The sequence below is a fragment of the Lissotriton vulgaris genome, chromosome 4_1 (genome assembly GCF_964263255.1).
Source record: "Lissotriton vulgaris chromosome 4_1, aLisVul1.2, whole genome shotgun sequence".
Lineage (NCBI taxonomy): Eukaryota > Metazoa > Chordata > Amphibia > Caudata > Salamandridae > Lissotriton > Lissotriton vulgaris.
Window position 1 is genome coordinate 537,357,586 of NC_141691.1, and position 13,731 is coordinate 537,371,316.

At 33.4% G+C, this 13,731-nt stretch overlaps 8 non-coding genes across 8 annotated transcripts; 5 read left to right on the top strand and 3 right to left on the bottom strand.

The window, feature by feature from the left end:
- Positions 1–324: 324 nt before the first annotated feature.
- On the bottom strand, positions 325–396 carry TRNAQ-CUG (transfer RNA glutamine (anticodon CUG)). The gene has a single exon. It is a non-coding gene; the product is annotated as a tRNA-Gln (tRNA).
- Positions 397–1,944: 1,548 nt separating this feature from the next.
- On the top strand, positions 1,945–2,016 carry TRNAQ-UUG (transfer RNA glutamine (anticodon UUG)). The gene has a single exon. It is a non-coding gene; the product is annotated as a tRNA-Gln (tRNA).
- Positions 2,017–4,460: 2,444 nt separating this feature from the next.
- TRNAQ-UUG (transfer RNA glutamine (anticodon UUG)) lies at positions 4,461–4,532 on the top strand. The gene has a single exon. It is a non-coding gene; the product is annotated as a tRNA-Gln (tRNA).
- Positions 4,533–6,976: 2,444 nt separating this feature from the next.
- On the top strand, positions 6,977–7,048 carry TRNAQ-UUG (transfer RNA glutamine (anticodon UUG)). The gene has a single exon. It is a non-coding gene; the product is annotated as a tRNA-Gln (tRNA).
- An 825-nt stretch (positions 7,049–7,873) lies between these two features.
- TRNAQ-CUG (transfer RNA glutamine (anticodon CUG)) lies at positions 7,874–7,945 on the bottom strand. The gene has a single exon. It is a non-coding gene; the product is annotated as a tRNA-Gln (tRNA).
- Positions 7,946–9,493: 1,548 nt separating this feature from the next.
- TRNAQ-UUG (transfer RNA glutamine (anticodon UUG)) lies at positions 9,494–9,565 on the top strand. The gene has a single exon. It is a non-coding gene; the product is annotated as a tRNA-Gln (tRNA).
- A 2,444-nt stretch (positions 9,566–12,009) lies between these two features.
- On the top strand, positions 12,010–12,081 carry TRNAQ-UUG (transfer RNA glutamine (anticodon UUG)). Its single transcript has one exon. It is a non-coding gene; the product is annotated as a tRNA-Gln (tRNA).
- An 825-nt stretch (positions 12,082–12,906) lies between these two features.
- On the bottom strand, positions 12,907–12,978 carry TRNAQ-CUG (transfer RNA glutamine (anticodon CUG)). Its single transcript has one exon. It is a non-coding gene; the product is annotated as a tRNA-Gln (tRNA).
- Between the last annotated feature and the right edge of the window lie 753 nt (positions 12,979–13,731).

Consider the following 13,731-nt stretch of genomic DNA (forward strand, 5'->3'; position numbering starts at 1 on the left):
GCACTGTGTAAGTCAAGAATGTTGTCAGATAAGAAATCAGCAAAATGAACTATCTTATTACTGATCATAAAGATGAGAAAGGAAAAGAACCTCTTGCTTAAATTGTGGATGGGAAAGAACAGTTTTTAGTTTTCAGCTTCAGTACTTATGTTTATGAATAATTCATTTCTTTATATTGTATTATCACTATCTAGATGGATATAGCCATGTGTACATAGATACATAATTATACGTTGATAAGTTTCAGTATAAAACTTTGACGTTATGTTTTTCCAAGTCCAAATTCTAAGAAATTAGTGAAATATTATATCTCATAATTCAAGCAGGTCCCACCGAGATTTGAACTCGGATCGCTGGATTCAGAGTCCAGAGTGCTAACCATTACACCATGGAACCCTGCCATACATGAGGGATTTTTCCATTGAGACAAAAGAGAGCGCATCAGTGCGGGGGCTTTTCTTACATTGATGAAAAGATATCTCAGTTGAATGCTCATAGTGTAAAGAGCTATAATGTGATTTGATTCTTTTCAGCTGCATTCTCCATAACAGTGTTAAATGTGCAAACGTTTATCAGGAAATGCAATTTACAAAATAATGATCATATTTGACTGAAGAATATTAAAACATTCTACATTTCCAAACTACTACATCCATTTCTCTGTCTCTCACATGGGTGGCTCCAAAGAGCAACGCTTGGCACTTTGGACTTTGCATGCAAAGGTACCAGTCCAATTCTTTGAGGTACTATTTTACTAATCTCGACCTTTTACATTTCTGTCATCTTTTGTTATTGATAGCTCCAATCCAACACCAGTAGGTTGAAAGAGACAAATGTTGACTCCTTTCAAAATGTCCAACAGCTTGAACAAGTTACAGAAATACGAACTTTATAATACACATAACATCACATTCCTACACAAAATAGTGCGACATTACAAAATCCTATCCTGTTTTTCTCAAATGCATTTCAGAGGGCTGATTCCCAGCATTCCTTTTTGAAGATTTCCACACTATTGATAAGGCGAACATAGCACATTTTGAAAGAGATGTGTTCTTAAATCAAACCTAGAGAACCACAATGACGGTATCATTCAGATAGTACAAATGTTTTTTGTATATTAGTATGGAAATTGTGAAATAAAACATTTCTCATGCTGATTTTCAACAGTCGATCTGCAATCATGAAATATAAGCTTTTGCTTGGAGGCCTCAAAGGTACTGATCTAATTTTCTTTTTTAGAATTATTCACAGATCGTATGATATGCTTTGTACAAATCAACTATGTTGTTAGATCAAAATTGATTAAAAAGTGACTATCTCAATTTCAGGACATATAGAAGAGGAAGGAGAAGAAGCTCATGTTTCAAATGCGGAGAGGCAACAACTGTTCATTATTTTCACCTCTATTAATTATATGTATTTTTATAATGTATATATTTATATTTTCCGATAAATATACATAGACATATAGCGATATATAGGAAGATACATACATATAAGTTGATACGTACAAGTTTATAAGTAAATGAGATGTTTTTCCAATTAATACTTCTAAGAACTGAATGGAAAAAAAATCGTAAAGTTTAGATAAGTCCCACTGAGCTTTGTACTTAGATCCCTGTTTTCAGAGTCCAGATTGACAAGCATAACACCATCAACCCACCTGTACCAGGTTGAGCTTTCCATTTTGGCAGAAGAGATTGCATTCACGGGGGAATCTTATCTTTTATTGCAAAATCTTATCTCACATAAAAAGTACTGTTCAACAGAGTCATAGCGTTACTTGAGTCCTTTGTGCAACATCCTTCCCTAACATAGTTCAATAGGCAAAAGTTGAACAGAATAGAAAAGTTATATAATTCTGTTTGTCTTTGACTGTAGAAAATAAAAAATGTGAAATGTCCACATTGCTGCAGCAATTTCCTCCCCTGTCACATGGGAGGTTCCATGGTGAAATGGTTAGCACTTTGGACTTTGAATCCAAGGATCCGAGTTCAAATCTCGGTGGGACCACTTTCATGACTTATGACCAAATCTTTTTCTGTCAAGTGTATTCATAAATATCATAAATCTAACACGGGTAGAGTGAAACATTGATTTATTGATTGTATTTTTAAAGTCTATTTGATGTGAGCAAATGATAGAACTTTTAGAAAACATGGAAATAAAATGGCTCAAAATAATGAGATATTTTGTGAGCTGACTCTGTTTTCTCAACTCATCACAAGAGGCTGATCCAAGATATTACTTGTTTAAATCTTACTGTTATTGATAAGGGGAACACGGAACTTTTTTAATTGGAAAGCCTTCATTAAAAGAAAACTTGGGGAATCAAATTGTGTATTTTGGGGACAGAAGAGATGAACTTTTAAATAACAATCTTGAAATTAAGACACACAGATATTTACACTCTGTTTTTCTAAAGTAGATCCATAACCACAAAGTAGAATCTTTCGAAAGACATGTCAAATGCATTAATCTGAATTCCTCTTTCAAAGAAATTCACAATTAAATGCACTGTGTAAGTCAAGAATGTTGTCAGATAAGAAATCAGCAAAATTAACTATCTTATTACTGATCATAAAGATGAGAAAGGAAAATAACCTCTTGCTTAAATTGTGGATGGGAAAGAACAGTTTTTAGTTTTCAGCTTCAGTACTTATGTTTATGAATAATTCATTTCTTTATATTGTATTATCACTATCTAGATGGATATAGCCATGTGTACATAGATACATACTTATACGTTGATAAGTTTCAGTATAAAACTTTGACGTTATGTTTTTCCAAGTCCAAATTCTAAGAAATTAGTGAAATATTAAATCTCATAATTCAAGCAGGTCCCACGAGATTTGAACTCGGATCGCTGGATTCAGAGTCCAGAGTGCTAACTATTACACCATGGAACCCTGCCATACATGAGGGATTTTTCCATTGAGACAAAAGAGAGCGCATCAGTGCGGGGGCTTTTCTTACATTGATGAAAAGATATCTCAGTTGAATGCTCATAGTGTAAAGAGCTATAATGTGATTTGATTCTTTTCAGCTGCATTCTCCATAACAGTGTTAAATGTGCAAACGTTTATCAGGAAATGCAATTTACAAAATAATGATCATATTTGACTGAAGAATATTAAAACATTCTACATTTCCAAACTACTACATCCATTTCTCTGTCTCTCACATGGGTGGCTCCAAAGAGCAACAGTTGGCACTTTGGACTTTGCATGCAAAGGTACCAGTCCAATTCTTTGAGGTACTATTTTACTAATCTCGACCTTTTACATTTCTGTCATCTTTTGTTATTGATAGCTCCAATCCAACACCAGTAGGTTGAAAGAGAAAAATGTTGAATCCTTTCAAAATGTCCAACAGCTTGAACAAGTTACAGAAATACGAACTTTATAATACACATAACATCACATTCCTACACAAAATAGTGCGACATTACAAAATCCTATCCTGTTTTTCTCAAATGCATTTCAGAGGGCTGATTCCCAGCATTCCTTTTTGAAGATTTCCACACTATTGATAAGGCGAACATAGCACATTTTGAAAGAGATGTGTTCTTAAATCAAACCTAGAGAACCACAATGACGGTATCATTCAGATAGTACAAATGTTTTTTGTATATTAGTATGGAAATTGTGAAATAAAACATTTCTCATGCTGATTTTCAACAGTCGATCTGCAATCATGAAATATAAGCTTTTGCTTGGAGGCCTCAAAGGTACTGATCTAATTTTCTTTTTTAGAATTATTCACAGATCGTATGATATGCTTTGTACAAATCAACTATGTTGTTAGATCAAAATTGATTAAAAAGTGACTATCTCAATTTCAGGACATATAGAAGAGGAAGGAGAAGAAGCTCATGTTTCAAATGCGGAGAGGCAACAACTGTTCATTATTTTCACCTCTATTAATTATATGTATTTTTATAATGTATATATTTATATTTTCCGATAAATATACATAGACATATAGCGATATATAGGGAGATACAGACATATAAGTTGATACGTACAAGTTTATAAGTAAATGAGATGTTTTTCCAATTAATACTTCTAAGAACTGAATGGAAAAAAAATCGTAAAGTTTAGATAAGTCCCACTGAGCTTTGTACTTAGATCCCTGTTTTCAGAGTCCAGATTGACAAGCATAACACCATCAACCCACCTGTACCAGGTTGAGCTTTCCATTTTGGCAGAAGAGATTGCATTCACGGGGGAATCTTATCTTTTATTGCAAAATCTTATCTCACATAAAAAGTACTGTTCAACAGAGTCATAGCGTTACTTGAGTCCTTTGTGCAACATCCTTCCCTAACATAGTTCAATAGGCAAAAGTTGAACAGAATAGAAAAGTTATATAATTCTGTTTGTCTTTGACTGTAGAAAATAAAAAATGTGAAATGTCCACATTGCTGCAGCAATTTGCTCCCCTGTCACATGGGAGGTTCCATGGTGTAATGGTTAGCACTTTGGACTTTGAATCCAAGGATCCGAGTTCAAATCTCGGTGGGACCACTTTCATGACTTATGACCAAATCTTTTTCTGTCAAGTGTATTCATAAATATCATAAATCTAACACGGGTAGAGTGAAACATTGATTTATTGATTGTATTTTTAAAGTCTATTTGATGTGAGCAAATGATAGAACTTTTAGAAAACATGGAAATAAAATGGCTCAAAATAATGAGATATTTTGTGAGCTGACTCTGTTTTCTCAACTCATCACAAGAGGCTGATCCAAGATATTACTTGTTTAAATCTTACTGTTATTGATAAGGGGAACACGGAACTTTTTTAATTGGAAAGCCTTCATTAAAAGAAAACTTGAGGAATCAAATTGTGTATTTTGGGGACAGAAGAGATGAACTTTTAAATAACAATCTTGAAATTAAGACACACAGATATTTACACTCTGTTTTTCTAAAGTAGATCCATAACCACAAAGTAGAATCTTTCGAAAGACATGTCAAATGTATTAATCTGAATTCCTCTTTCAAAGAAATTCACAATTAAATGCACTGTGTAAGTCAAGAATGTTGTCAGATAAGAAATCAGCAAAATGAACTATCTTATTACTGATCATAAAGATGAGAAAGGAAAAGAACCTCTTGCTTAAATTGTGGATGGGAAAGAACAGTTTTTAGTTTTCAGCTTCAGTACTTATGTTTATGAATAATTCATTTCTTTATATTGTATTATCACTATCTAGATGGATATAGCCATGTGTACATAGATACATAATTATACGTTGATAAGTTTCAGTATAAAACTTTGACGTTATGTTTTTCCAAGTCCAAATTCTAAGAAATTAGTGAAATATTAAATCTCATAATTCAAGCAGGTCCCACGAGATTTGAACTCGGATCGCTGGATTCAGAGTCCAGAGTGCTAACTATTACACCATGGAACCCTGCCATACATGAGGGATTTTTCCATTGAGACAAAAGAGAGCGCATCAGTGCGGGGGCTTTTCTTACATTGATGAAAAGATATCTCAGTTGAATGCTCATAGTGTAAAGAGCTATAATGTGATTTGATTCTTTTCAGCTGCATTCTCCATAACAGTGTTAAATGTGCAAACGTTTATCAGGAAATGCAATTTACAAAATAATGATCATATTTGACTGAAGAATATTAAAACATTCTACATTTCCAAACTACTACATCCATTTCTCTGTCTCTCACATGGGTGGCTCCAAAGAGCAACAGTTGGCACTTTGGACTTTGCATGCAAAGGTACCAGTCCAATTCTTTGAGGTACTATTTTACTAATCTCGACCTTTTACATTTCTGTCATCTTTTGTTATTGATAGCTCCAATCCAACACCAGTAGGTTGAAAGAGAAAAATGTTGAATCCTTTCAAAATGTCCAACAGCTTGAACAAGTTACAGAAATACGAACTTTATAATACACATAACATCACATTCCTACACAAAATAGTGCGACATTACAAAATCCTATCCTGTTTTTCTCAAATGCATTTCAGAGGGCTGATTCCCAGCATTCCTTTTTGAAGATTTCCACACTATTGATAAGGCGAACATAGCACATTTTGAAAGAGATGTGTTCTTAAATCAAACCTAGAGAACCACAATGACGGTATCATTCAGATAGTACAAATGTTTTTTGTATATTAGTATGGAAATTGTGAAATAAAACATTTCTCATGCTGATTTTCAACAGTCGATCTGCAATCATGAAATATAAGCTTTTGCTTGGAGGCCTCAAAGGTACTGATCTAATTTTCTTTTTTAGAATTATTCACAGATCGTATGATATGCTTTGTACAAATCAACTATGTTGTTAGATCAAAATTGATTAAAAAGTGACTATCTCAATTTCAGGACATATAGAAGAGGAAGGAGAAGAAGCTCATGTTTCAAATGCGGAGAGGCAACAACTGTTCATTATTTTCACCTCTATTAATTATATGTATTTTTATAATGTATATATTTATATTTTCCGATAAATATACATAGACATATAGCGATATATAGGGAGATACATACATATAAGTTGATACGTACAAGTTTATAAGTAAATGAGATGTTTTTCCAATTAATACTTCTAAGAACTGAATGGAAAAAAAATCGTAAAGTTTAGATAAGTCCCACTGAGCTTTGTACTTAGATCCCTGTTTTCAGAGTCCAGATTGACAAGCATAACACCATCAACCCACCTGTACCAGGTTGAGCTTTCCATTTTGGCAGAAGAGATTGCATTCACGGGGGAATCTTATCTTTTATTGCAAAATCTTATCTCACATAAAAAGTACTGTTCAACAGAGTCATAGCCTTACTTGAGTCCTTTGTGCAACATCCTTCCCTAACATAGTTCAATAGGCAAAAGTTGAACAGAATAGAAAAGTTATATAATTCTGTTTGTCTTTGACTGTAGAAAATAAAAAATGTGAAATGTCCACATTGCTGCAGCAATTTGCTCCCCTGTCACATGGGAGGTTCCATGGTGAAATGGTTAGCACTTTGGACTTTGAATCCAAGGATCCGAGTTCAAATCTCGGTGGGACCACTTTCATGACTTATGACCAAATCTTTTTCTGTCAAGTGTATTCATAAATATCATAAATCTAACACGGGTAGAGTGAAACATTGATTTATTGATTGTATTTTTAAAGTCTATTTGATGTGAGCAAATGATAGAACTTTTAGAAAACATGGAAATAAAATGGCTCAAAATAATGAGATATTTTGTGAGCTGACTCTGTTTTCTCAACTCATCACAAGAGGCTGATCCAAGATATTACTTGTTTAAATCTTACTGTTATTGATAAGGGGAACACAGAACTTTTTTAATTGGAAAGCCTTCATTAAAAGAAAACTTGAGGAATCAAATTGTGTATTTTGGGGACAGAAGAGATGAACTTTTAAATAACAATCTTGAAATTAAGACACACAGATATTTACACTCTGTTTTTCTAAAGTAGATCCATAACCACAAAGTAGAATCTTTCGAAAGACATGTCAAATGTATTAATCTGAATTCCTCTTTCAAAGAAATTCACAATTAAATGCACTGTGTAAGTCAAGAATGTTGTCAGATAAGAAATCAGCAAAATGAACTATCTTATTACTGATCATAAAGATGAGAAAGGAAAAGAACCTCTTGCTTAAATTGTGGATGGGAAAGAACAGTTTTTAGTTTTCAGCTTCAGTACTTATGTTTATGAATAATTCATTTCTTTATATTGTATTATCACTATCTAGATGGATATAGCCATGTGTACATAGATACATAATTATACGTTGATAAGTTTCAGTATAAAACTTTGACGTTATGTTTTTCCAAGTCCAAATTCTAAGAAATTAGTGAAATATTATATCTCATAATTCAAGCAGGTCCCACCGAGATTTGAACTCGGATCGCTGGATTCAGAGTCCAGAGTGCTAACCATTACACCATGGAACCCTGCCATACATGAGGGATTTTTCCATTGAGACAAAAGAGAGCGCATCAGTGCGGGGGCTTTTCTTACATTGATGAAAAGATATCTCAGTTGAATGCTCATAGTGTAAAGAGCTATAATGTGATTTGATTCTTTTCAGCTGCATTCTCCATAACAGTGTTAAATGTGCAAACGTTTATCAGGAAATGCAATTTACAAAATAATGATCATATTTGACTGAAGAATATTAAAACATTCTACATTTCCAAACTACTACATCCATTTCTCTGTCTCTCACATGGGTGGCTCCAAAGAGCAACGCTTGGCACTTTGGACTTTGCATGCAAAGGTACCAGTCCAATTCTTTGAGGTACTATTTTACTAATCTCGACCTTTTACATTTCTGTCATCTTTTGTTATTGATAGCTCCAATCCAACACCAGTAGGTTGAAAGAGACAAATGTTGACTCCTTTCAAAATGTCCAACAGCTTGAACAACTGACAGAAATACGAACTTTATAATACACATAACATCACATTCCTACACAAAATAGTGCGACATTACAAAATCCTATCCTGTTTTTCTCAAATGCATTTCAGAGGGCTGATTCCCAGCATTCCTTTTTGAAGATTTCCACACTATTGATAAGGCGAACATAGCACATTTTGAAAGAGATGTGTTCTTAAATCAAACCTAGAGAACCACAATGACGGTATCATTCAGATAGTACAAATGTTTTTTGTATATTAGTATGGAAATTGTGAAATAAAACATTTCTCATGCTGATTTTCAACAGTCGATCTGCAATCATGAAATATAAGCTTTTGCTTGGAGGCCTCAAAGGTACTGATCTAATTTTCTTTTTTAGAATTATTCACAGATCGTATGATATGCTTTGTACAAATCAACTATGTTGTTAGATCAAAATTGATTAAAAAGTGACTATCTCAATTTCAGGACATATAGAAGAGGAAGGAGAAGAAGCTCATGTTTCAAATGCGGAGAGGCAACAACTGTTCATTATTTTCACCTCTATTAATTATATGTATTTTTATAATGTATATATTTATATTTTCCGATAAATATACATAGACATATAGCGATATATAGGGAGATACATACATATAAGTTGATACGTACAAGTTTATAAGTAAATGAGATGTTTTTCCAATTAATACTTCTAAGAACTGAATGGAAAAAAAATCGTAAAGTTTAGATAAGTCCCACTGAGCTTTGTACTTAGATCCCTGTTTTCAGAGTCCAGATTGACAAGCATAACACCATCAACCCACCTGTACCAGGTTGAGCTTTCCATTTTGGCAGAAGAGATTGCATTCACGGGGGAATCTTATCTTTTATTGCAAAATCTTATCTCACATAAAAAGTACTGTTCAACAGAGTCATAGCGTTACTTGAGTCCTTTGTGCAACATCCTTCCCTAACATAGTTCAATAGGCAAAAGTTGAACAGAATAGAAAAGTTATATAATTCTGTTTGTCTTTGACTGTAGAAAATAAAAAATGTGAAATGTCCACATTGCTGCAGCAATTTGCTCCCCTGTCACATGGGAGGTTCCATGGTGAAATGGTTAGCACTTTGGACTTTGAATCCAAGGATCCGAGTTCAAATCTCGGTGGGACCACTTTCATGACTTATGACCAAATCTTTTTCTGTCAAGTGTATTCATAAATATCATAAATCTAACACGGGTAGAGTGAAACATTGATTTATTGATTGTATTTTTAAAGTCTATTTGATGTGAGCAAATGATAGAACTTTTAGAAAACATGGAAATAAAATGGCTCAAAATAATGAGATATTTTGTGAGCTGACTCTGTTTTCTCAACTCATCACAAGAGGCTGATCCAAGATATTACTTGTTTAAATCTTACTGTTATTGATAAGGGGAACACGGAACTTTTTTAATTGGAAAGCCTTCATTAAAAGAAAACTTGAGGAATCAAATTGTGTATTTTGGGGACAGAAGAGATGAACTTTTAAATAACAATCTTGAAATTAAGACACACAGATATTTACACTCTGTTTTTCTAAAGTAGATCCATAACCACAAAGTAGAATCTTTCGAAAGACATGTCAAATGTATTAATCTGAATTCCTCTTTCAAAGAAATTCACAATTAAATGCACTGTGTAAGTCAAGAATGTTGTCAGATAAGAAATCAGCAAAATGAACTATCTTATTACTGATCATAAAGATGAGAAAGGAAAAGAACCTCTTGCTTAAATTGTGGATGGGAAAGAACAGTTTTTAGTTTTCAGCTTCAGTACTTATGTTTATGAATAATTCATTTCTTTATATTGTATTATCACTATCTAGATGGATATAGCCATGTGTACATAGATACATAATTATACGTTGATAAGTTTCAGTATAAAACTTTGACGTTATGTTTTTCCAAGTCCAAATTCTAAGAAATTAGTGAAATATTAAATCTCATAATTCAAGCAGGTCCCACGAGATTTGAACTCGGATCGCTGGATTCAGAGTCCAGAGTGCTAACTATTACACCATGGAACCCTGCCATACATGAGGGATTTTTCCATTGAGACAAAAGAGAGCGCATCAGTGCGGGGGCTTTTCTTACATTGATGAAAAGATATCTCAGTTGAATGCTCATAGTGTAAAGAGCTATAATGTGATTTGATTCTTTTCAGCTGCATTCTCCATAACAGTGTTAAATGTGCAAACGTTTATCAGGAAATGCAATTTACAAAATAATGATCATATTTGACTGAAGAATATTAAAACATTCTACATTTCCAAACTACTACATCCATTTCTCTGTCTCTCACATGGGTGGCTCCAAAGAGCAACAGTTGGCACTTTGGACTTTGCATGCAAAGGTACCAGTCCAATTCTTTGAGGTACTATTTTACTAATCTCGACCTTTTACATTTCTGTCATCTTTTGTTATTGATAGCTCCAATCCAACACCAGTAGGTTGAAAGAGAAAAATGTTGAATCCTTTCAAAATGTCCAACAGCTTGAACAAGTTACAGAAATACGAACTTTATAATACACATAACATCACATTCCTACACAAAATAGTGCGACATTACAAAATCCTATCCTGTTTTTCTCAAATGCATTTCAGAGGGCTGATTCCCAGCATTCCTTTTTGAAGATTTCCACACTATTGATAAGGCGAACATAGCACATTTTGAAAGAGATGTGTTCTTAAATCAAACCTAGAGAACCACAATGACGGTATCATTCAGATAGTACAAATGTTTTTTGTATATTAGTATGGAAATTGTGAAATAAAACATTTCTCATGCTGATTTTCAACAGTCGATCTGCAATCATGAAATATAAGCTTTTGCTTGGAGGCCTCAAAGGTACTGATCTAATTTTCTTTTTTAGAATTATTCACAGATCGTATGATATGCTTTGTACAAATCAACTATGTTGTTAGATCAAAATTGATTAAAAAGTGACTATCTCAATTTCAGGACATATAGAAGAGGAAGGAGAAGAAGCTCATGTTTCAAATGCGGAGAGGCAACAACTGTTCATTATTTTCACCTCTATTAATTATATGTATTTTTATAATGTATATATTTATATTTTCCGATAAATATACATAGACATATAGCGATATATAGGGAGATACATACATATAAGTTGATACGTACAAGTTTATAAGTAAATGAGATGTTTTTCCAATTAATACTTCTAAGAACTGAATGGAAAAAAAATCGTAAAGTTTAGATAAGTCCCACTGAGCTTTGTACTTAGATCCCTGTTTTCAGAGTCCAGATTGACAAGCATAACACCATCAACCCACCTGTACCAGGTTGAGCTTTCCATTTTGGCAGAAGAGATTGCATTCACGGGGGAATCTTATCTTTTATTGCAAAATCTTATCTCACATAAAAAGTACTGTTCAACAGAGTCATAGCGTTACTTGAGTCCTTTGTGCAACATCCTTCCCTAACATAGTTCAATAGGCAAAAGTTGAACAGAATAGAAAAGTTATATAATTCTGTTTGTCTTTGACTGTAGAAAATAAAAAATGTGAAATGTCCACATTGCTGCAGCAATTTGCTCCCCTGTCACATGGGAGGTTCCATGGTGAAATGGTTAGCACTTTGGACTTTGAATCCAAGGATCCGAGTTCAAATCTCGGTGGGACCACTTTCATGACTTATGACCAAATCTTTTTCTGTCAAGTGTATTCATAAATATCATAAATCTAACACGGGTAGAGTGAAACATTGATTTATTGATTGTATTTTTAAAGTCTATTTGATGTGAGCAAATGATAGAACTTTTAGAAAACATGGAAATAAAATGGCTCAAAATAATGAGATATTTTGTGAGCTGACTCTGTTTTCTCAACTCATCACAAGAGGCTGATCCAAGATATTACTTGTTTAAATCTTACTGTTATTGATAAGGGGAACACGGAACTTTTTTAATTGGAAAGCCTTCATTAAAAGAAAACTTGAGGAATCAAATTGTGTATTTTGGGGACAGAAGAGATGAACTTTTAAATAACAATCTTGAAATTAAGACACACAGATATTTACACTCTGTTTTTCTAAAGTAGATCCATAACCACAAAGTAGAATCTTTCGAAAGACATGTCAAATGTATTAATCTGAATTCCTCTTTCAAAGAAATTCACAATTAAATGCACTGTGTAAGTCAAGAATGTTGTCAGATAAGAAATCAGCAAAATGAACTATCTTATTACTGATCATAAAGATGAGAAAGGAAAAGAACCTCTTGCTTAAATTGTGGATGGGAAAGAACAGTTTTTAGTTTTCAGCTTCAGTACTTATGTTTATGAATAATTCATTTCTTTATATTGTATTATCACTATCTAGATGGATATAGCCATGTGTACATAGATACATAATTATACGTTGATAAGTTTCAGTATAAAACTTTGACGTTATGTTTTTCCAAGTCCAAATTCTAAGAAATTAGTGAAATATTATATCTCATAATTCAAGCAGGTCCCACCGAGATTTGAACTCGGATCGCTGGATTCAGAGTCCAGAGTGCTAACCATTACACCATGGAACCCTGCCATACATGAGGGATTTTTCCATTGAGACAAAAGAGAGCGCATCAGTGCGGGGGCTTTTCTTACATTGATGAAAAGATATCTCAGTTGAATGCTCATAGTGTAAAGAGCTATAATGTGATTTGATTCTTTTCAGCTGCATTCTCCATAACAGTGTTAAATGTGCAAACGTTTATCAGGAAATGCAATTTACAAAATAATGATCATATTTGACTGAAGAATATTAAAACATTCTACATTTCCAAACTACTACATCCATTTCTCTGTCTCTCACATGGGTGGCTCCAAAGAGCAACGCTTGGCACTTTGGACTTTGCATGCAAAGGTACCAGTCCAATTCTTTGAGGTACTATTTTACTAATCTCGACCTTTTACATTTCTGTCATCTTTTGTTATTGATAGCTCCAATCCAACACCAGTAGGTTGAAAGAGACAAATGTTGACTCCTTTCAAAATGTCCAACAGCTTGAACAACTGACAGAAATACGAACTTTATAATACACATAACATCACATTCCTACACAAAATAGTGCGACATTACAAAATCCTATCCTGTTTTTCTCAAATGCATTTCAGAGGGCTGATTCCCAGCATTCCTTTTTGAAGATTTCCACACTATTGATAAGGCGAACATAGCACATTTTGAAAGAGATGTGTTCTTAAATCAAACCTAGAGAACCACAATGACGGTATCATTCAGATAGTACAAATGTTTTTTGTATATTAGTATGGAAATTGTGAAATAAAACATT